Here is a 22,279-nt window from a genome sequence, read left to right as displayed (position 1 = left end):
GCCAGCATCGTGTTTAGATAGTTTAAGTTTAGTCCTTTCTCTTAACAAGAGAACGGCTTTAATGACTTCTAGCTCTCCGATTCTATAAATCTGCTTTACTGCTTTTCTTTATTATTAAACCGAAGCTTCGAATGGCTGATATTTCCGGTGATTCTCCAGGAATAACTGTGAGATAGTTGAATCCCATGGGTAATTTTTAAACTGACAAAAGTGCTAGCTTCCACATAGGAAGTCTCCTGCTAGGGCTGGGTGTTCCCTGGAGTGTGAATTGGTGGCTAGGCAGACAGCAGCGTACTGTCAATTGCTGTGAGGAAACTTGGTTTCCTGACCAGCTGATTTGTGAGAAGAGACTTGGAAAATGTCAGCAGAAGGGTAAAAGCCCAGAGATTACAAACGGCAAATAAATACAGTGGTGACAACTTGCATTTATTGATTTAGCACAAAATATCATGTGACATTTTACAATAACAGCAAGATAAGAACTTGGGAATTCAATTCATAAATAACAAGAATCCCAACTATAAATGCAACAATAACAGGGCACAATGAGACTAAGTTAAAGACACAGCAAGAGTCTTGGCTCAGAATTTCCTTCTGTATGCTAGCTTCCGTTTGACTTGGTGTTACCTCAATTTAGTATTCCGCATACATTCTTTATGGTAGTCGTTCTTCTGCCTGGGCCAGGATTTATCTTGTATTTTTCTTACCAAATAATCAGGAGATAAGAAAGAGGTTGGTGAAATATTGATAGGAGAAATGTTTTACTATTTTCAGGTCCAGTAGAAAGTTTATTTATTTGTAGGGTATTCAGCAGACAGAAATTATATTGTTCTTCTGAGGGAGAAAAAAAGAATCCATTAAATATGCCTGGTTCAATAAATATTCTGGATGTTTTACAGTGTTTACAAGATGCCTCCAGATAGAGTTATACTTTTTCCATGGGTATCTTTTCTGAAATCTGTGGTCACTTGTCAATATTCCCTTGCAGTTAGACAAATTTCCCTCTGGAACCTACACAGTGAATCCCCTTTGCTTCAGATCAGTCCATTTTAGAGCTGGGAAATGACCGAGCACTTTGACAGTCCTAAGAAGTGATTGTTCACTGTTAACACCCATGTTATCAGAAGCTGGATGAGAATGCCAGTTAAATGAAAACACATATATTGGAAAGAATTATGAAGCTCCATCGAGGCTGAAACACCCAGATGTTAGTATTCATTAACTATTAACGAACGGAAGAAATCTAAATGGAACTTTCCATCCTTTCATTATGAAACTGTAACAATTTGCCCTCTCTACAGCTCCCTTGCTATGTGTCCTGCTATGGACGTACAGGTGGCTTTAAAAACTGATCAGGGTTCTAATAGCAATAGCAAGGCTGAAGAAGGTGGGGATGGGCAACTATCCTATAATGCTTGGGTTTCCTCTTCTGATGGAGTGGTCAGGGACCTGCTGTACCCTAGAACCCCCTCCTTGGGGTGCTCTCCAGGCTCTGGCTAGTGTCAAAGAATCTCTCAGCTCTTCCCCTTTTCATCCTTTCCATCCTTTGCCTTCTGGTGTTAATAATCATAATCACCCTACTATTAGGGGCTTTCTAGGGGCCAAGTATTGTTCTAAGTCCTGGGGTAGATCCAACAAAATCAGATGAGACACATCCCTCTCTCTTCCATGGGGCTCTCAGTTTTAGGGGAGGGAGAACAGCTATTTAATCCTTATTTTGCAGTTGAGGAAATTAAGGCCAAGAGAAGTTAAGTGCCTTTTCCCAAAGTCACACAGCAGGAAACTGATTGATTGGGAATCAGTACCCAGGTCTCCTGACTCCGTGGTTCCCTGTTCTTTCCACTAGGCTTCTCAGCTGATCCACTCAGGGGGAGGCTTTAATTATAATAATGATAATTAATAATAATGATGGCATTTGTTAAGAACTTACCAAGTGTCAAGCACTATTCTACCTACTGGGGCAGATACAAACTAATCAGGTTGGATACAGTCCCTGTCCCATGTGGGGCTCACAGTATCAATCTCCATTTTACAGATGAAGTAACTGAGGCACAAAGAAATAAGCCCCAAGGTCACACAAGTGGTTTAGCTGGGATTAGAATCTAATGATAATGTTGGTATTAGTTAAGTGCTTACTATGTGCAGAGCACTGTTCTAAGCAGTGGGGTAGATACAGGGTAATCAGGTTGTCCCACGTGAGGCTCACAGTTAATCCCCATTTTACAGATGAGGGAACTGGGGCACAGAGAAGTGAAGTGACTTGCCCTCAGGCACACAGCTGCCAAGTGGCAGAGCTGGGATTCGAACCCATGACCTCTGAGTCCCAAGCCCGGGTTCTTTCCACTGAGCCATGCTGCTTTTCCTTCTGACTCCCAGGCCTGTGTCTATCTACTCCACCATGCTGCTTCTTTGAGAAAATCAATCACTCTATCAATGGAATTTATTGAGCAACTATTGTACTGTACTGAGCATTTGGGAAGGTACAGTACAAGAGTTGGCAGACCCATTCCCTATCCACAGGGAAACGAAGAGCAGTATGACCTAATAGAAAGAACATGGACCCGCAAAACACAGGATTTGAGTGCTAATTCCGGCTCTGCCACTTGTCTGCTGTGTGACCTTGGACTCGTCACTTAGCTTCTCTATGCCTAGGTTACCTTATCTGTAAAATGGGGATTAAGACTGTGGAACCTTGTGGGATATGGACTGTGTCCAGCCTGATTAGTTAGTATCTCCTCAGCTCTTAGTAGAAGAGGTAGTTGAAGGCCTAGCACATAGCAAGCATTGAACAAACACCATTAAACGAAAAAAAGAATGGGGAGACAGTTATCAACTAAACTGGGATTGGAAGGTAGTACTAAATCCCACAGGCTTCCTGTCTTTTCTAGGACCTGTTATTAAAGTACTTGTTCACAAGTCCACACTAGTCCAGAACTAGCCCTCAGAGGGCCTCTTAACCTGGTGGCTTTTTCCCTGGTAGCAATGCTCTACACCCAGAAAGTGCTCAAAAATGCTACTGATTGACCGAGTGACTTATCAAATGATTCACTCTATTGTATTGATGCCGATCCTCAGGAAAGAGCAGCAAATTATACTCCACTTGTTACCAGAGCTCCCTTAAAATTCACAAAAGCTCTGCAGGGCATAAATTTAAAGGATGGAACTGCTTACTCACTGCCTTAACACATGGGCTTTCAATCAAGTAATAAGCATGACATGTATTCTCCAATGTCTCAGATTTTCAAGAAGATAAAAATGCATTATCTAATTACTATAACAACTACCAAAACGTTACAGTGAATTGATGCATTTGCTGTAGGGTGAACATGTGAGATTACAAGGAGGTGACTGTACAGTATACAAGAGCAAAAATTTCAAGTACACTCTAACCATTATTTTTCGAAAACTGAGAAATTATCTATGATATCCAATTTGTCACCAAATGGCTTGAAGCAGAGCTTTGACAAGCTATGGGAACAACCAACATATTGGAATTAAGGCCCTCAAATGGAAAGCAGAGCAGCGTTTGCGGGATTTGTAATCTATAGAAATAATATAATTATTATTATTACTATTACGATTACTATAATTATTATTCATAATTACTATTCAGAACTATTACTATTCATTACTATTGCTATACTATTACTGTACTGAATAATTACTATTCAGAATTATTACTATTCAGAAGACAGTACTCATTTAGATCAATTAAGTTTGACTCATTACAGGTGCTTCCTCTCTTGCGCTTAGATGATTCAGTACATAAATTTTACAAACTCACACTTTTGAAGAGTATAAACTATAAATTAAAAAAAATCACCAAAGTCCTTTCTATTAATAAGGAGAAAATTGATTGAGGAATGCACAGAAAGATATATGTGTTTTGTACTGGAAACTGAACATGGATTCATTCAATGGAAAAAAAAAATAGGACTCAGTCAAGAATTCTCTGATTTCCAACTTTTGATGCTGCTTTTCTGAAAAACCTTTTAGAAATAATAGTAGTCATCTCAATTTGACTATCTTGAAACTGCATGTAACGGCTTTATCAATCACTCAAGTAGCATTTATTGAGTGTTTACTGTGTGCAGAACACAGCACTCAGAAACTGGGAGCGTACAATAGCCTAGAAGACATGACCCATGTGTTGAAGAGCTCATGATCCAGAAGAGGAAACAGACACTACAATAAATTACTGAGGGGAGGAAGTAATTAGGTGTAAAGGTGGGAACATAAATGCCATATGAGTTAGGGTTTAGCAGTAGGTAAGGCAGGTAGACCCAGAAAGCTGTCTACCAACTCTGTTGTATCGTACTCTTCAAGTACTTAGAACAGTATCCTGCACATGGTAAGCACTTAATAAATACCATTTATTGATTCAAAGGACAAATTCCAAGATTACAGAATTAGGGTGGGGGATGGTGGTGTTGTCTACTGTAATGGAAATGGTAGATAGAGAAAAAGTATTTGAGAAAGAAGTTAAAAAATTCAGTTTCGGGTATGTGGAGCAGGACAGACTGGCAGAGATGTTCACTCATTCATTCAATAGTATTTATTGAGCACTTACTATGTGCAGAGCACTGTACTAAGCGCTTGGGATGAACAAGTTGGCAACAGATAGAGACAGTCCCTGCCGTTTGACAGGCTTACAGTCTAATCGGGGGAGATGGACAGACAAGAACAATGGCAATAAATAGAGTCAAGGGGAAGAACATCTCGTAAAAACAATGGCAACTAAATAGAATCAAGGTGATGTACAATTCATTAACAAAATAAATAGGGCAATGGAAATATATACAGTTGAGCAGACTAGTACAGTGCTGTGGGGATGGGAAGGGAGAGGGGGAGGAGCAGAGGGAAAAGGGGAAAAAGAGGGTTTAGCTGTGGAGAGGTGAAGGGGGGGTGGCAGAGGGAGTAGAGGGAGAAGAGGAGCTCAGTCTGGGAAGGCCTCTTGGAGGAGGTGGGTTTTAAGTAGGGTTTTGAAGAGGGAAAGAGAATCAGTTTGGCGGAGGTGAGGAGGGAGGGCGTTCCAGGACCGCGGGAAGACGTGGCCCAGGGGTCGACGGCGGGATAGGCGAGACCGAGGGACGGTGAGGAGGTGGGCGGCGGAGGAGCGGAGCGTGTGGGGTGGGCGGTAGAAAGAGAGAAGGGAGGAGAGGTAGGAAGGGGCAAGGTGATGGAGAGCCTTGAAGCCTAGAGTGAGGAGTTTTTGTTTGGAGCGGAGGTTGATAGGCAACCACTGGAGTTGTTTAAGAAGGGGAGTGACATGCCCAGATCGTTTCTGCAGGAAGATGAGCCGGGCAGCGGAGGGAAGAATAGACTGGAGCGGGGCGAGAGAGGAAGAAGGGAGGTCAGAGAGAAGGCTGACACAGTAGTCTAGCCAGTGAAATGTGAAATTGCAGAGTAGGAGAGAGGTCTGGGAGTCTTCTGCACAGAGGTGGTAGTTGAAGCTATGGGAGTGGATGAGCACCCCAGAAGTCTGAGTGTATTCATTTAATTGTATTTATTGAGTGCTTACTGTGTGCAGAGCACTGTACTAAGTGCTTGGAAAGTACAATTCAGCAACAGAGACAATCCCTACCCAACAATGGGCTCACAGTCTAGAAGGGGGTAGGCAAACAACAATACAAAACAAGCAAATGGGCATCAATAGCATCAATATAAATACATAGAATAATAGATATATACACATCATTAATAAATAGAATAATAAATATGTACATATATCCACAAGTGCGTGGAGCAGGGAGGGGGGTGAGCAGAGGGAGGGAGTCAGGGTGGTGGAGAGGGAGGAGCAAAGGAAAAGGAGGGCTTAGTCTTAGGATAATGTAGAGTGAGAAAAGAATAGGGCATAGGACAGAGCCTTGAGAGATGTCCCAAATTAGAGAGGAGGGATGCAGAGGCAAAGTCCACAAAAGAGAGAGGACCTGGATTCTAATCCTGGTAATTCTAATAATAATTCTAATAATTCTAATCCTGCAGAAATGTTCTGGGCATGTCACTCCCCTTCTTAAACACCTCCAGTGGTTGCCTATCAACCTCCACTCAAAACAAAAACTCCTCACTCTACGCTTCAAGACTCTCCATCACCTTGCCCCTTCATACCTCTCCTCCCTTATCTCTTTATACTGCCCACGCCGCACACTCCGCTCCTCTGCTACCCACCTCCTCACCGTCCCTCGGTCTCGCCTATCCCGCCGTCGACCCCTGGACCACGTCCTCCCATAGTCCTGGAATGCCCTCCCTCCTCACCTCCGTCAATTTAATTCTCTTCCCCTCTTCAAATCCCTACTTAAAGCTCACCTCCTCCAAGAGGCCTTCCCAGACTGAGCTCTCCCCTTTTTTCCCTCTGCTCCCACTACCCCCCTTCACCTCTCTGCAGCTAAACCCTCTTCTCCCCGCTTTCCCTCTCCTCCTCCCTCTCTCCCATCCCAACCCCTCAGCACTGTTCTCGTCCACTCAACTGTATATATCTTCATCACCCTATTTTGTTTATTTGGTTAAATGAGATGTACATCACCCTGATTCTATTTATTTGCCATTGTTTTTATGGGATGTTCTTCCCCTTGACTCTATTTATTGCCATTGTTCTTGTCTGTCTCCCCCTATTAGACTGTAAGCCCGTCAAAGGGCAAGGACTGTCTCTATCTGTTGCTGACCTGTACATTCCAAGCGCTTAGTACAGTGCTCTGCACATAGTAAGTGCTCAATAAATACTATTGAATGAATGAATGAATAATCCTGACTCCACCACTTGTTTACCATGTGACCATCAATTAACTTCTCTTTGCCTCAGTTATCTCATCTGTAAAATGATATTAAGACCGTGAGCCCTTTGTGGAACAGTGATGTGTCCAATATGATTATCTTGTATCTATCTCAGAACTTTATATGGTGCCTGCACATAGCAACTGCATAACACATACAATAAGAACAAGCCTCAGGATCAGCGAAAGAGGTGAGGGGAGAACCAGAAGGAGCCAGTGCCCATAAAACTGACGTAAAATAGTGTTTTCAGGAGGAAGGAGTGATCTATGATGTTCTGTTAGAAAAGCAGCATGACTCAGTGGACAGAGCACAGACTTAGGAGTCAGGGATAATGGGTTCTAATCCTGGCTCCACCATCTGTCAGTTGTGTGACTTTGGGCGAGTCACTTAACTTCTCGGTGCCTCAGTTACCTCATCTGTAAAATGAGGATTAAGACTGAGAGCCTCATGTGGGACAACTTGATTATCTTGTATCTACCTTCGCGCTTATAACAGTGCTCAGCACATAGTAAGTGCTTAACAAATACCAACATTATTATCATTATTATTAATATTTCTGACGGCTACTGAGAGAGGTAGATCAGAGTCCATTAAATATGGCAAGAATGAGGTCAATTAGTGACCTTGGAGACAGTGGTCTCAAAAGTGTGCAGGGGCTGGAAACTGAAAAAAGAAGGTTAAAAAATAAAGTGCAACAGGTTAAATGGTGGCAATGGATGAGTTCCAGCACTTAGAACAGTGCTTGGCACATAGTAAGTGCTTAACAAATATCATTATTATTATTTTTATTATTTCCTCTTATTTTAGGATTGTTTTAATGCTATTTTTTATATGCGTACTATGTACCAGGCACTATCCTAAGTGCTGGGGTTGATATAAGATAATCAGGATGGACACAGTCCCTGTCCCTCCTGGGGTTCACAGACAAGGTAGCTGAGGCAAAGAGAAGTTGTGATCTGCCCAAGGTGACATAGACAATTGGCGGAGTGAGAATTAGAACCCAGGTCATCTGATTCCCAGGCCCATTCTCTTTCCAGTAGGCCACGCTGCTTCTCTTTTTTGGACAAGAATAGATAATAATGTTAATAATGTTGGTATTTGTTAAGTGCTTACTATGTGAAGAGCACTGTTCTAAGTGCTGGGGTAGACACAGGGGAATCAGGTTGTCCCACGTGGGGCTCACAGTCTTAATACCCATTTTACATATGAGGTAACTGAGGCACAGAGAAGTGAAGTGACTTGCCCACAGTCACACAGCTGCCAAGTGGCAGAGCTGGAATTCGAACCCATGACCTCTGACTCCAAAGCCCGTGCTCTTTCCACTGAGCCACGCTGCTTGGAGGGTGCATGGTAGGTTGTTGTATGATATGTGACATATGGGAGTGTTTGAAGGTAGAGGAGAAGAACGTGAATGGTTGAAAATGGTGGTCAGGGATGGAAGACTGAGCCCAGAAGTGTTTGGAAGATGGTTTGACTCACTGCTACTTTCTAAATACAATTATCCAGCCTTCCACATCAACCACAACTCTTCCCCTCAAATTCAATCCTTACCTCCTTTCGTGACTTCATATACTACACCCACTCCTATCCCAATCATCTCACCATACCCAAACCTCCTCAGTCACAAAATACTAGTCCTCAGTCACAAAATACTAGTTCTCAACTACACAATCTCCCCTACCTCAACTCATCTGATTCTTCTCCTGTCGTTCTCACGCCTCCAACCCATGGCATATCTCCTGCCATACCTGCTTTCTCCACTTCTGCACCATTCAGCTTAACATACCTGATAGAAAGCCAGACTCTGGGGTATCTTCTCTCATTACAAATTCACACTTGTACTAACTTCTTCCCTCAATGACTCACATGCCACAAATCCCACTCTTCTCTTGCGCTGTTGAGCCATTTCTGACCCATAGTGGCTCCATGGACACATCTCTCCCAGAATGCCCCACCTCCATCAGCAATCATTCTGGTAATGTATCCTTTTCTTGGTAAAAATATGGAAGTTGTTTACCATTGCCTTCTTCCATGCAACAATTCTTGAGTCTCTGCCCTCGACTCTCTCCCGTGCCACTGCTACCCAGCATAAGTGAGTTTTGACTTGTAGCAGATTGCTTTACACTCACTAGCTACTGCCTAAATTAGGAATGGAATGTATATGCCTCTCCATGACTCTCCCTCCCATAGCCTTAACGAAGCAGCGTGCCTTAGTGGAAAGACAGCGGGTTTGGGATTAAGACTGTGAGCCCCATGTGGGACAATCTGATCACCTTGTATCTTCCCCAACACTTAGAACAGTGCTTTGCACATAGTAAGCCCTTAACAAATGTCATTATCATTATTAATCCCAGCTCTACCACTTGTCAGCTGTGTGACTTTGGGCAAGTCATTTAACTTCTCTGTGCCTCAGTTGCCTCATCTGTAAAATGGGAACAAGACTGTGAGCCCCATATGGGACAACCTGATTACCCTGTACGAACCCCAGTGCTTAGTACAGTGCTTGGCACCTGGTAAGCACTTAAATGTCATTACCATTATTATTATTATACCCGAGACTGCTATAATACTGGAAACTCTTCAGGCATGAACCTGAGAGGAGACAAACCCCACTATTAATTAATCGGTGATATTTATTAAATGCTTACTGTGTGCAGTAATTATCTTTACCATTATTATTATTATTATTAATAATAATAGTGGTAGTATAATATTTGTTAAATGCTTACTATGTGCCAAGCACTATTCTAAGCACTGGGATAGATACAAGTTAAGCAGGTTGGAGACAGTCTCTGTCCCACATAGGACTCACCATCTAAGTATGAGGAAGTAGGAATCAATCCCCAGATGAGGTAACTGAGGTTCAGAGAAGAGAAGTGACTTGACTGAGGACACACAACGGACAAGTGGCAGTGCTGGGATTAGAACTCAAGTCCTCTGACACCCAGGTCCATGCTCTTTCTGATAGATCACGCTGCTCCTTTCACTGGGCCATCTCCCTCATCGGTTATTCTTCTTTACATATTGGGGCTATTACAAATTGCAGCAAATTTTTCCTACTCCTAATTGTCTTTACCCGTCTCTCCTGTTAACTAAAAAACACGATCTGGTTCTTTTACCTCTCTTACATATTTCCAGGATCTTCAAACCTAACAATAGGTATCCAAAATAGAAATGATTTTCAGCCCATAATGAAAAATAATCATGACTGGATGTCACCCACAGCACTAAGGCATACTAATTATAAGATTAGCCATATTGTAAACTGGTTGTGGGCATGGAATGCATCTGTTTATTGTCATACTGTACCCTTCCAAGCAGTTAGAACATGCTGCTCACACAGTAAGTGCTCAGTAGGATTGACTGATTGACTGAAACTGTTCAGATGAGTCTAAAGACACATTCATCTGGTTGTAGATTTCATTGTAAAAACCAAATAAAGGCCCTCCTACTTTCTGTTCGGTGTATAATAATAGTCCATAAAAATTATTTATTCTCTGATTTTGTGGGGGGTAACTTCACAAGCACAAGGCAAGATATTCATTGGCCATTTTTGAGAAAAAAATCTCACATTAACCATTGTAGTGGTTGTAATAGCCGTAGTAAAAGTAGTAGGAGCAGCATTTATTGAGCATCCCCTGGGTGAGGCGCTTAGTACAGTGCTCTAGACACAGTAAGCACTTAATAAATATGACTAAATGTACTAGGTGCTTGAGGAGTAAAGGCTAATGAAGTGATACATTTCCTGTCCACAAGGAGCTCACACTCCTTTAGCATAGACAAAGAAAAATATTTTTAACTCAATTGGTCAAAATAACTAAATGCATGAGTCCAGAGAAGGTTATAAATGCACTCGTAAATGCTAGATTTGGTTGAAGGTTGAAGATTTGATATGTCAATCACTGCTCTCGGATCCATGATCCGTTTAGGTATAGGGAAGGCCTGCCTGGTCTCATTGTAACATTTGTAAAATACCCAGAAAGGATATCAATTATTTCGCAGGATAGACTGTCATCGCCTCTAGTAACTAAATAAGTTTTATAAGGATTCGTCTAAAAGGAAATAAAATATATGTCACCTTCCTTATCGGCCGTCAAGCATCTTTTATACCACCGTATTTTTAGAGAAGAAGATGAAATTGCCATTTTGGGGAAATGATATAAACTTGGTGTAGGTGTGTGTCTTGAAAAGTGATTAAAGAGGAGAAGATAAGGAATCTTCCCCTTTCCATATCAAAGTGTGCTAGTTCACCTAAAGGGAAATGGAGAAAAATAGAAGAGCTTGAAGAACCTGGTCTATTTTTACTCAGAAGCATCATATGATCTGGGAATTAAGAGATGCGGTGACATTTTAGAAAATCATGTAAAATATATATAGTGTAAAGAAGAGTAAAAGATTAAGTTTAGATTTCAATAGTTATTGTTTTTAAGAGCTATTTTAAAACATGGAGCAGACAGCCTTAAAATGAATTTATTTAACTTGCCACATATGGAATATCCTCCAAATTGGCATATTTGATCATCCCCTTGGAAATAAAATTGGGTGTGAATCAAAACGCTGCCCAAGAAATCAAGGTGTATTTGCAAGTTAATGAAATTCGTTCAGTAACTTAATTTTAAAAAATCCAATGAGGCTGCTGTCAGACATTTTGTGGCATTTCCACTCCCTTCCAAAACCAAATTCACTCTAAAGATTTATGCCTCACAGGGGATTAAATGGGATTTGAGCAGTCCCCTTAGAGTAAATAAGCAGAGGAATTGGGCAACAGTAGTCACTGTGGTATTTAATGAGTGCCATGTACTCTACTGATAGCTGGTGAATATATAACAGAACCTTCACTAATTCGCAACCCTGGATCACCTCCATGGTTTGCTTCTTCTGCTCCTGCACTCTAGCTCCGGAACTGCTGCTGCTTCTGGAAATCCAAAAACCTCCTGCCTCGCCACTTCCATCTCCAATTGATTCTCACCTGTTTTGTCTTCTCCTCCTCCCCGTAACAATACATCTCCATCTTTATTGACTCCCATAGTCACTCCCTCCAACAGCTGTTCCAGATGTTTAGCTCCCTCCTCAAACCCCCTGTCCCCACCTATTTCCCGTAATGTCCTGGCCAATACTTTATTGATAGAATTAATTGATTTTTTGAGGATCTTCACATGCCCAAGTCCGAGATATTTAATGGCTATTTGTGAGAAAAAATCCTATGTCCACCACTGTAGTTGGTAGGAGAAGGAGGAATAGAAGTATTAGAAACAGTGGTAGCAAAAGTAATAGTTAGTAGCATTTATTGAACAAATAAGTCCAGTGTTCAAAGATCAGGCGAGATCTCCTTGAAATTTCCCCTACTTCTTTCCAGTCCCTCTCCACTCTTTGTCTCTCCCATCTTTCCAGCAATATCTCAAGAGGCGGCATCCTGTCTCCTTTCAAATTCTACCCCCTCCACCTGGACCTCCTACCCCATCTCCTTCACACCTTATGAAAACACTCACCTCCTCCTTGCTTCCCACCCTAACCACCATCTTCAACTGTTCACTTTACAATGGATTCTTTCCCAGTGCTTTCAAACATGCTCTTGTATCCATATCGTAAAACACCGTCCTTTGAACTCACAGCTCCCTTCAGTTATTGCCCTATCTCCATTCTACCATTCCTTTCATTCATTCAACTGTATTTTTGAGCTCTTACTGTGTACAGTGCACTGTACTAAGCGCTTGGAATGTACAATTTGGCAACAGATAGAGACAATCCCTGCCCATCAACGAGCTCACAGTCTAAAAGCAAAACAAGTAGACAGGCATCAATAGCATCAAAATAGATAAATAGAATCATAGATATATACACATCATTAATAAAATAGAGTAATAAATAATATATACAAATATATACAAGTGCTGTGGGGAAGGGAAGGGGGAAAATGTACATACATTATTAATAAAATAAATAGAGCAATAAATAATATATATAAATATACACAAGTGTTGTGGGTAGGGGAAGGGGGTTGAGCAGAGAGAGGGAGTAAGGGCAATGGGGAGGAGAGGAGGGGCAGAGGGAAAGGGAGGGCTCAGTCTGGGAAGGCCTCCTGGAGGAGGTGAGTTCTCAGTAGGGTTTTGAAGAGGAGAAGAGAGTTAGTTTGGCGGATATGAGGAGGGAGGGCATTCCAGGTCATTGGTAGGATGTGGGCCAGGGTTTGAAGGCAGGACAGGAGAGAATGAGGGACCAGGAGGAGATTAACAGCAGAGGAGCAGAGTGTAGGGGGTGGACTGTAGAAAGAGAGAAGGCAGCATGGTTCAGTGGAAAGAGCCTAGGCTTGGGAGTCAGAGGTCATGGGTTCGAATTCCGGCTCTGCCACTTATCAGCTGTGTGACCGTGGGCAAGTCACTTAACTTCTCTGTGCCTCAGTTACCTCATCTGTAAAATGGGGATTAACTGTGAGCCTCATGTGGGACAACCTGATTACCCTGTATCTACCCCAGTGCTTAGAAGAGTGCTCTGCACATAGTAAGCGCTTAACAAATACCAACATTATTATTATTAGGAGGGGCCAAGGTGATGAAGAGCTTTGAAGCCAAGAGTTAGGAGGAAGGAAGATAATCTGGGCAGCAGAGTGGAGTATAGACTGAAGCGGGGAAAAACAGGAGGATTCCCAACTCCTTGAGCTGCCTCCACTTCCTATCCCCTAATTCTCTTACTGAACCTCTCTAATGTGAATTCTGCTCCCTTCAAGTGACTGAAACCCTCCTTTCTAGGGTCACCAATGAACAACTTCTTGCCAAATCCAGAGGCCTCTATTCCGTTCCAAACTTCTTTGATCTCTCAACTACCTTTGACACTGTGGACCACCCCCTTCTTGAAACGTTATCCAACCTTGGCTTCACTGACACTGTACTTTCCTGATACTCCTCTTAAGTCTCTGATTGCTCCTCAGTTTCTTTCACAGGATCCTCCTCTGCCGCCCACCCTCTCTAAATCTGGAGGTCCCTTAAGGTTCAGTTTTATACCCCTTCAATTCTCCATCTACACATACTCCCCTGGAGATCTCATTCACTCCTATGGCTTCAACTACAATCTTTTTGCAGATGATTCCCATGGCCTTGACCTCTCTCTTTCTCTGCAGCCTTGCATTTTCTCTTTCCTTCCAGACAGTTCTACCTTGTCCTTTTGACACCTCAGACTAAACATGGTCAAAACAGAGCTCCTCATCTTCCCACCCAAAACCAGTGTTTCCATCACTGTAAACAATACCACTAGGCTCCCTATCTCACAAGCCCATAGCCATAGCATTATCCTTGACTACTCATCTCTCTCCTTCAATCCCCATATTCAATCTATCACCAAATCCTGTCACACCATCATTAAGATCCGTCCTTTCCTCTCCATCCAAAGTGCTGTCATGTTGATCCAAGCACTTATCCTAACCCACCTTGATAACTGCATCAGCCTCCTTGCAGACCTCCCTGCCTCCTCTCTCTCTCCACTTCAATCCACACTTCACTCTGCTGCCTGGGTCATTTTTCTACAAAATGTTCAGTCCATGTCTCCCCACACCTCAAGAACCTCCAGTGGTTGCTCTTACACCTCAGGATCAAACAGATACTCCCTACCATTGACTTTAAAGCACTCGATCACTTTGATCCTACCTATCTTGCTTACCTTGCCGATTCCCTACAATTCAACACACACGCTTTGCTCCTCTAATACCAATCTGCTTACTCTTCCTCATTCTCATTCATCTCACCAGCAATCCCTTGCCATGTCCTCCCTCTGTCCTGGAGCTCCCTCCCCCCTTAGTATATGATAGACCATCACTCACCGCATTTTCAAAGCCTTATTAAATTCACATCTCCTCCAAGAGGTCTTCCCCGATTAACTCCTCTTGTGCTCTCTTTTTTGTGTCACCTTTGCACTTAGATCTCTACCTTTCAATCACTTGATATTCACCTCATCCTCAGCCCAACAGCACTCATACACGTATCTGAAATTCACTGACTCTAATTAATAGCTATCTGTCCCTCTAGATGTAAACTCTTTGTGGTCAGGGAACATTTCTACCACTCTATTGTATTGTACTTTCCAAAGGGCTTAGTATAATACTCTGTATATAAGCAAGTGCTCAAAAAATACCACTGATCAATTGATTGATTGAACGAAAGCAAGAAATGTGTTTCCTGCCCACAAGAGGCTTACACTGAAACCAGGAGGCAGTGTGAGGTGATATGCTCAATATTTTCCTATTGCTTTATTTGCCCCATGCTTCCCTTCTGTGTTTATAAGTACAGTTAAAATTTGTCTTTAAGTCTGTTTTCCCTTCCCTGAACCAATGTAGCAAACGTTTTCTACATAAAAAAAGTTGGAACAATGTTCCTTTTTCCAAAATGGCTCAAATATCCCTGAAAAATTTTAAGAAGGTTAGTCCCTCTGTGATATGAATTCCTCGGAAGTGTCAAAGACCAGATAAATTGCTAGAACTGAAGCCTCACAGGATTGGGGGCTAAGGCAAATGCAATTATTTCAGTTTGACATATTTATTTCCAACACTACAAATACAGTTTATGCCACGGCAGGTTGGTTTTCCTGGATATACACAGTTTAATCATTGATGCAGTTCTGTTCCTGACAGTACCAGCACCTGTCAAACTGTTTTTTTCAAACTGTCAATCTTTGGTTGAGATAAAAATGTTGAGATTAATAAAAAAATTAAACTGCATTTGTTATATGGGAAGAAGAAATCATTGGTATCCAGGTGTCATATCATCAATATTGTCAAAGCAAATTAAATCCTTAATGGAATCAAAAAGAACCTACCAACTGGGCTAAGAACTTCTATCACAAATGCAAAAACCCTCCCCAAGCACAAAAGAGCTATTACTGCATCTGAAAAAAAATTCCCTCAACAAATTATTTCATGACAAAGATTAAGACCATACAGAAAAAAAATACTTTGAAGAATAAAACAATAAAATTAATAAGACTTCTTGTAAAGGAAGGCTCAGCCTGTATGTGGATTGTACACGGTTGCTTTATTTAACTCACTGTAGATAAACCAAAAAAGGATTTAAAGGCCGGAAGACTGGCAGTTATTTTGTGGCTATAAAGGTTATATTACTATTTCCAGAAAAACAGTGGCAGCAGCTAATTGTCCTGTTTATCACACTAAAATATGGTCCCTCTCACAAATAGTAACGTAAATTATCAGTGGATTATAATTTCATGCCTCTAATTATGTCGGAATGCTGATGACTCCGGTGCTTTTTCTCCACTTGAATCTTTGGTGAAAATGACTGTATTCTTACTATTCAGTTGAACAAAAGGAATAACAAGCAGTGGGAGAAGCAGCCAATCCAAGTAACAAGCCAAATATATCCTGACACTGATTGTCTTAACAAAAATGTGAGCAAACAGAAGGGGAAAAATCCCTAGGATTTTGCACAGAAGTTCATTTTTCCCTGATAAATTGATGACTTTCCATTTCCGGATGCCTCCTGGAATTAACCAATCAGTAATGAACATTTACTGGCATTTTTCTAACTTTCTTAGTCTGCTGAGGAGCCTTGGTAGACAGATTCAGATGACACTTGGCAACAACAAATCAAGTCCAGCCCCAAAGTGAAATTGTTAAATAGATACATAACATAAGCAACTGCTGTCATATCAGGGGCTTTTTAAAAATCAATTCCTTCTAGAGATATGAGCTAAAAACTCTTTATATTGATAGACGATGAATCTCTAAAAAAGAGGTCAAACCATACAAATCCTTCGAAATTTGGCTTCTCGACCAATATTTACAATGGATTTTTGTCCTATTACAGAAACTGGGCTGAAATCCAGCTTGCTATCTAACAGGTAGATTCAAGCATGATTGTAACAAAAAAAAATGCAATAAAATCTCTTGCAGAGGTACGACTGTGAAAATAATAGTTATTCAAAGCATGGTGACAGATTTTGATAACAACATTAATATCTTCTTTCTAACTACATACTGAATGATGCTTTCCCACCCCACTGTTAGCGTTATAATTTAATAATCCCACATAATGCAAAAACTTCCTTGTGAGAAGCAGCTTGGGTTAGTGGATAGAGCACGGGCTTGGGAGTCAGAAGGTCATGGGTTCTAATCATGGCTCTACCTTATGTCTGCTGTGGGATCTTGGGCAAGTCACTTCACTTTTATGGGCCTCAGTTCCCTCAGCTGTAAAATGGGGATTAGGTGTGTGACACCTATGTAGGACAGGAACTGTGTCCAACTTGATGAATGTGTATCTAACCCAGTGCTTAGAACAGTGCTTGGCACATAATAAGCACTTAACAAGTACCATCATTGGAGAAGCTGCATGGCAGAGTGGATAGAGCATGGGCCTGGGATTCAGAAGGTCATGGGTTCTAATCCTGGCTCCACCACTTGTCTGCTGTATAACCTTGGGCAAGTCACTTCACTTCTCTACACCTCAATTACCTCAGTGTGTAAAATGGGGATTGAATCTTTGAGCACCATGTGGGACAGCGTCCAACCTGATTTGCTTGTATCCACCCCAGTGTTTAGTTCAGTGCGTGGCACATAGTAAGCACTTAACAAATACCACAATTATTCTACTCTCATCTTTTTCACAGAGGGATCTTGAAAGGTTATGTAATTGTCCCCTTGTTGGCTTTATTACTAGGAATATATTTTAATGAAAGCAACATAATGATCAAAGGGTTTTGCTCCTCAAGGTGCCAAACTATCCAGTGAAGGATGGATTGATAAAGGAATAGAAAACAGAAACAAGTTGGTCCCATGTTGCAAACTTGACAGGTAGAGTTTGGTATGAATGGGGTGTCATGCCATATATCAAATTTAAAGTCTCTAATGTTTGATAGTGTCCAGACATCTATGTGGCTGAGAGACCAGGACCTCCCCCAGTTAGCTGCTTCACAAGATTACCAGCAACCATACTCAACACTGAAAGGAAAAACTCCATCATCAATCATGAGGTACTGAGGTCAGTAATATCACCGGCCCTGAGACTAATAGCAAGGTAGTTTAACAATTTCACGGAAATCTATCTGGGGAAAGGATGATAAGTGAGCACCAAGCAGGTAGCAGGGTGATGAATAAGAATAGGGTAGATGGAAGCAAGCATACACACCTTAATGACTTGATAAAGCCTGGTCTCATGCAGTTAGGATGTTGACAATCTACACATAGCTTACCCTTTAAAGCACTCAGCCAACTTAGCCTCTCTTACCTCACCTCACTACTCCTCATGGTAGCTCAATCTCATCCACCTTGCCACCGACCTCTTGCCCACATTCTGCCTCTGGCCTGGAATGGCCTCCCCCTTCATAGCTGATAGACAATTACTCCCTGTCCTTCAAAACCTTATTGAAGGCACATCTCGTTCAAGAGGCCTTCCCTGATTAAGCCCTCCTTTACTCTTCTTCTATTCCCTTCTGCATTGCCCTGATTTGCTCCCTTTATTCATTCCCCTTTCCCCCACAGCACTTATTTACATGTCTGTAATTTTATTTATTTATATTCATGTCTGTCTTCTCCTCTAGAGTGGAAGTTCATTATGGGTATATGTGTCTGTGAAATTGTTCTAGCATACCCTCCCAAGAGATTAGTACATTGGTCTGTACACAGTAAGTGTTCAATAAATATGATTGACTGACAGACTGCACATTCTAGTTTCATGGGAGATCTTCTTATGTAAAAGCTATGGGACGATTAGATTATCAGCCAAATTGTACATTCCAAGTGCTTAGTACAGTGGTCTGCACATAGGAAGCGCTAAATAAATACTATTGAATGAATCTACATAGGCTCTTCAACTGGCAAATTCAGCTGTGCAGCGAAGAACTCTATGGGCATCCAGTGAGGAATCGATTGTCAATGAATAGTAATAATAATAATGATGATGATGATAATGATAATAATCGTGGCTTAGTGGAAAGAGCATGGGCTTGTGAGTCAGAGGACATGGGTTTTAACCCTGACTTTGCCACTTGTCTTCCATGTGACCTGGGGCAAACCACTTAACTTCTCTGTGCCTCAGTTACCTTATTGGTAAAATGGGGATTAAAACTGTGAGCCCACGTGGGACAACCTAATAATCTTGTATCTACTCCAGTGCTTAGAACAGTGGTTGGAAGATAGTAAGCATTTTTCAAATACCACAATTACTATTATTAAAATAATAGTGATATTCGATAAGCGCTTACTATGTGCCAGGCATTGTACTAAGCACTGGGTTAGAGCAGCATGGCTCAGTGGAAGGAGCCATGGCTTGGGAGTCAGAGGTCATGGGTTTGAATACCGGCTCTGCTACTTGACAGCTGTGTGACTGTGGGCAAGTCACTTAACTTCTCTGTGCATCAGTTACCTCATCTGTAAAATGGGGATTAACTGTGAGCCTCACATGGGACAACTTGATTACCCTGTATCTACCCCAGTGCTTAGAACAGTGCTCTGCACATAGTAAGTGCTTAACAAATACCAACATTACTATTATTATATAATGGTGTAGGTTCTACATGGAGCTCACAGTCAAAGTAGGAGGGAGAACAGGTATTGAATCTCACTTGGAAAATGAGGGAACTAAGGCATAGAGCAGATAAGTGACTTGTCCAAGTTCACTCAGCAAGCCAATGTTGGAGCCAGGATTAGAATTCATGTCCTCTGACTATCAGGGCTTTTCTCTTTCCACTAGGCAAAGCTGCTTCCGTAACTACATCAATTGCATCTAGCTGTCTCCTGGATTCCATAACAACATTCCCATTTCCAAATGCATAGATTCACTTGCTCAACACTGTTCCCTCTTCTAAACTCAACTAGAGATGCAGTGTGGCTTAGTGAGTAGAGCACAGGCTTGGGAGTCAGAAGGACCTGAGTTGTAATCCTGCTTTCACCACTTGTCTGTTGTGTGACTTTGGGCAAGTCACTTCATTTCTCTAGGCCTCAGTTCCCTCATCTGTAAAATTGGGATTAAGACTGTGAGCCCCATGAAGGATAGGGACTCTTGTATCTACCCAGCACTTAGAACAGTGCCTGGAACATGGAAAGCACTTTGAAAATACCATAAAAATCAACCTTCTTTTCCTTTGTGTTCTTCTGTTGCTCTCACACTACTATTTCTCATTCCTGGTACAACATTTGCAGTCTATTTCCTCTGATTCTGCTGAGTATTTGGTGCAGAAATCTCAACCAGTAGCGTGGCTCAGTGGATAGAGCACGGGCTCGGGAGTCAGAGGTCATGGGTTCTAATCCCAGCTCTGCCACTTGTCAGCTGTATGACATTGGGCAAGTCACTTCACTTCTCTGGGCCTCAGTTACCTCATCTGGAAAATGGGGATTAAGACTGTGAGCCCCACGCGGGACAACCTGATAACCTTGAATCCCCCCAAGTGCTTAGAACAGTGCTATGCTGCACATAGTAAGCACTTAACAAATATCATATCTATTATTATTCCAGATTTCCCTTTTCATTATAACCCCACTCTTGCCTCTACTCAAAGATTCTACTACGCTTCCTCCATTGACTTATTCATTCATTCATTCAATAGTATTTATTGAGCGCTTACTATGTGCAGAGCACTGTACAAAGCGCTTAGAATGTACAAATCGGTAACAGATAGAGACAGTCCCTGCCCTTTGATGGGTTTACAGTCTAATCGGGGGAGACAGACAGACAAAAACAATAGCAATAAACAGAATCAAGGGGATGAGGATCTCATTAAAACAATAGCAAATAAATAGAATCAGGGTGATGTACATCTCATTAACAAAATAATAGAATCAAGGTGATGTACATCTCATTAACAAAATAAATAGGGTAATGAAAATATATACAGTTGAGTGGACGAGTACAGTGCTGAGGGGAGGGGAAGGGAGAGAGGGAGGAGCAGAGGGAAAGGGAGGAAAAGAGGGCTTAGCTGGGGGGAGGTGAAGGGGGGGTAGAGGGGGAGCAGAAGGAGCAGAGGGAAAAGGGGGAGCTCAGTCTGGGAAGGCCTCTTGGAGGAGGTGAGCTCTAAGTAGGGTTTCAAAGAGGGGAAGAGAATGAGTTTGGCGGAGGTGAGGAGGGAGGGCATTCCAGGATCGCGGGAGGACGTGGCCCAGGGGTCGACGGCGCGATAGGTGAGAACAGGGGACGGTGAGGAGGTGGGTGGCAGAGGAGCGGAGCGTGTGGGGTGGGCAGTGGAAAGAGAGAAGGGAGGAGTGGTAGGAGGGGGCAAGGTGATGGAGAGCCTTGAAGCCCTGAGTGAGAAGTTTTTGTTTCGTGCGGAGGTTGATAGGCAACCACTGGAGGTTTTTAAGAAGGGGAGTGACATGCCCAGAGCGTTTCTGCAGGAAAATGAGCCTGGTAGCAGAGTGAAGAATAGACTGGAGAGGGGACTTACACTTCACAACTGCGACCAACTCCTCAGAACTTTTCTTCCATTTATCATTAAGGCTCACAGAGTACCTTCCTCTTCTTCCTCACAACTAGTCACTGTCTCTGAGAACTAGGGAATATCTCTGTTTATACTTATATTGTATTCTCTCAAGCACTTAATACAGTGGTCTGCACACAGTAAGCGCTCAACAAATACGATTGACTGACTAGATGTTTTGGCAAAATTGAGGCCATAAGAAGTGAACTTGGCCATGAAAGGAGTCCCAACTGGCCTAACCAGGTCAGCAAGAGAGTGAAGTGGAAGAAGCACTAGCTCCTCAGTGGATGGGGGGGTGTTTTTGTGGGTAGGCCTACATGAGTCATAAAGGTACTGAAAATGATTCCTTCAACTAGTCAGTCAGTCAATCGTATTTATTGAGTGCTTACTGTGAGCAGAATACTGTATTAAGCACTTGGGAGAGTACAGTGTGATAATAAACAGACCCATTCCCTGTCCACAACAACCTTACAGTTATTTCATTCATTCATTCATTTTATTGAATGCTTACTGTGTGCAAAGCACTATACTAAACGCTTATAATAATGATGGTATTTGTTAAGTGCTTACTATGTGCCAAGCACTGTTCTAAGCACTGGGGGAGATACAAGGTAATCAGGTTGCCCCACGTGGGGCTCACACTTTTAATCCCTACTTTACATATGAAGTAACTAAGGCACAGAGAAGTTAAGTGACTTGCCCAAAGTCACACAGCTAGAGGTGAGGGAGACACAGATACTAATATAAATTAAAGGTATGTACATAATGATGATGATGATGACGGTATTTGTTAAGCACGTACTATGTGTCATGCACTGTTCTAAGCACTGGGGTAGATACAAGGTAATCAGGTTGCCCCATGTGGGGCTCATAGTCTCAATCCCCATTTTACAGATGAGGTAACTGAGGCACAGAGAAGTTAAGTGACCTGCCCAAAGTCACACAGTTGATAAGCGGTGGATCCAGGATTAGAATCCATGACCACTGACTCCCAAGCCCAGGCTTTTTCCACTAAGCCGCACTGCTTCTCTAAGTACTGTGGGGCTGGGAGTGGGGATGAGTAAAGGGAGCAAGTCAGGGTGATGCAGAGGGAATGGGAGAA

The 22,279-nt window shown here is 42.2% G+C and overlaps 1 long non-coding RNA gene across 2 annotated transcripts in view; it reads right to left on the bottom strand.

The window, feature by feature from the left end:
• Positions 1 to 405: 405 nt before the first annotated feature.
• LOC114813257 overlaps positions 406 to 22,279 on the bottom strand; it is a 113,909-nt gene continuing 92,035 nt past the window's right edge. For both annotated transcript variants that reach the window (XR_003760958.2, XR_003760957.2), the window contains exon 3: positions 406 to 834. This is a non-coding gene — a long non-coding RNA (uncharacterized LOC114813257). The remainder of the gene's footprint in view (positions 835 to 22,279) is intronic.

Source organism: Ornithorhynchus anatinus, chromosome 1 (assembly GCF_004115215.2).
Source record: "Ornithorhynchus anatinus isolate Pmale09 chromosome 1, mOrnAna1.pri.v4, whole genome shotgun sequence".
Classification (NCBI taxonomy): Eukaryota; Metazoa; Chordata; class Mammalia; order Monotremata; family Ornithorhynchidae; genus Ornithorhynchus; species Ornithorhynchus anatinus.
Note: the sequence above shows the minus strand (reverse complement) of the source record. Positions and strands in the feature narration are given on the sequence as shown.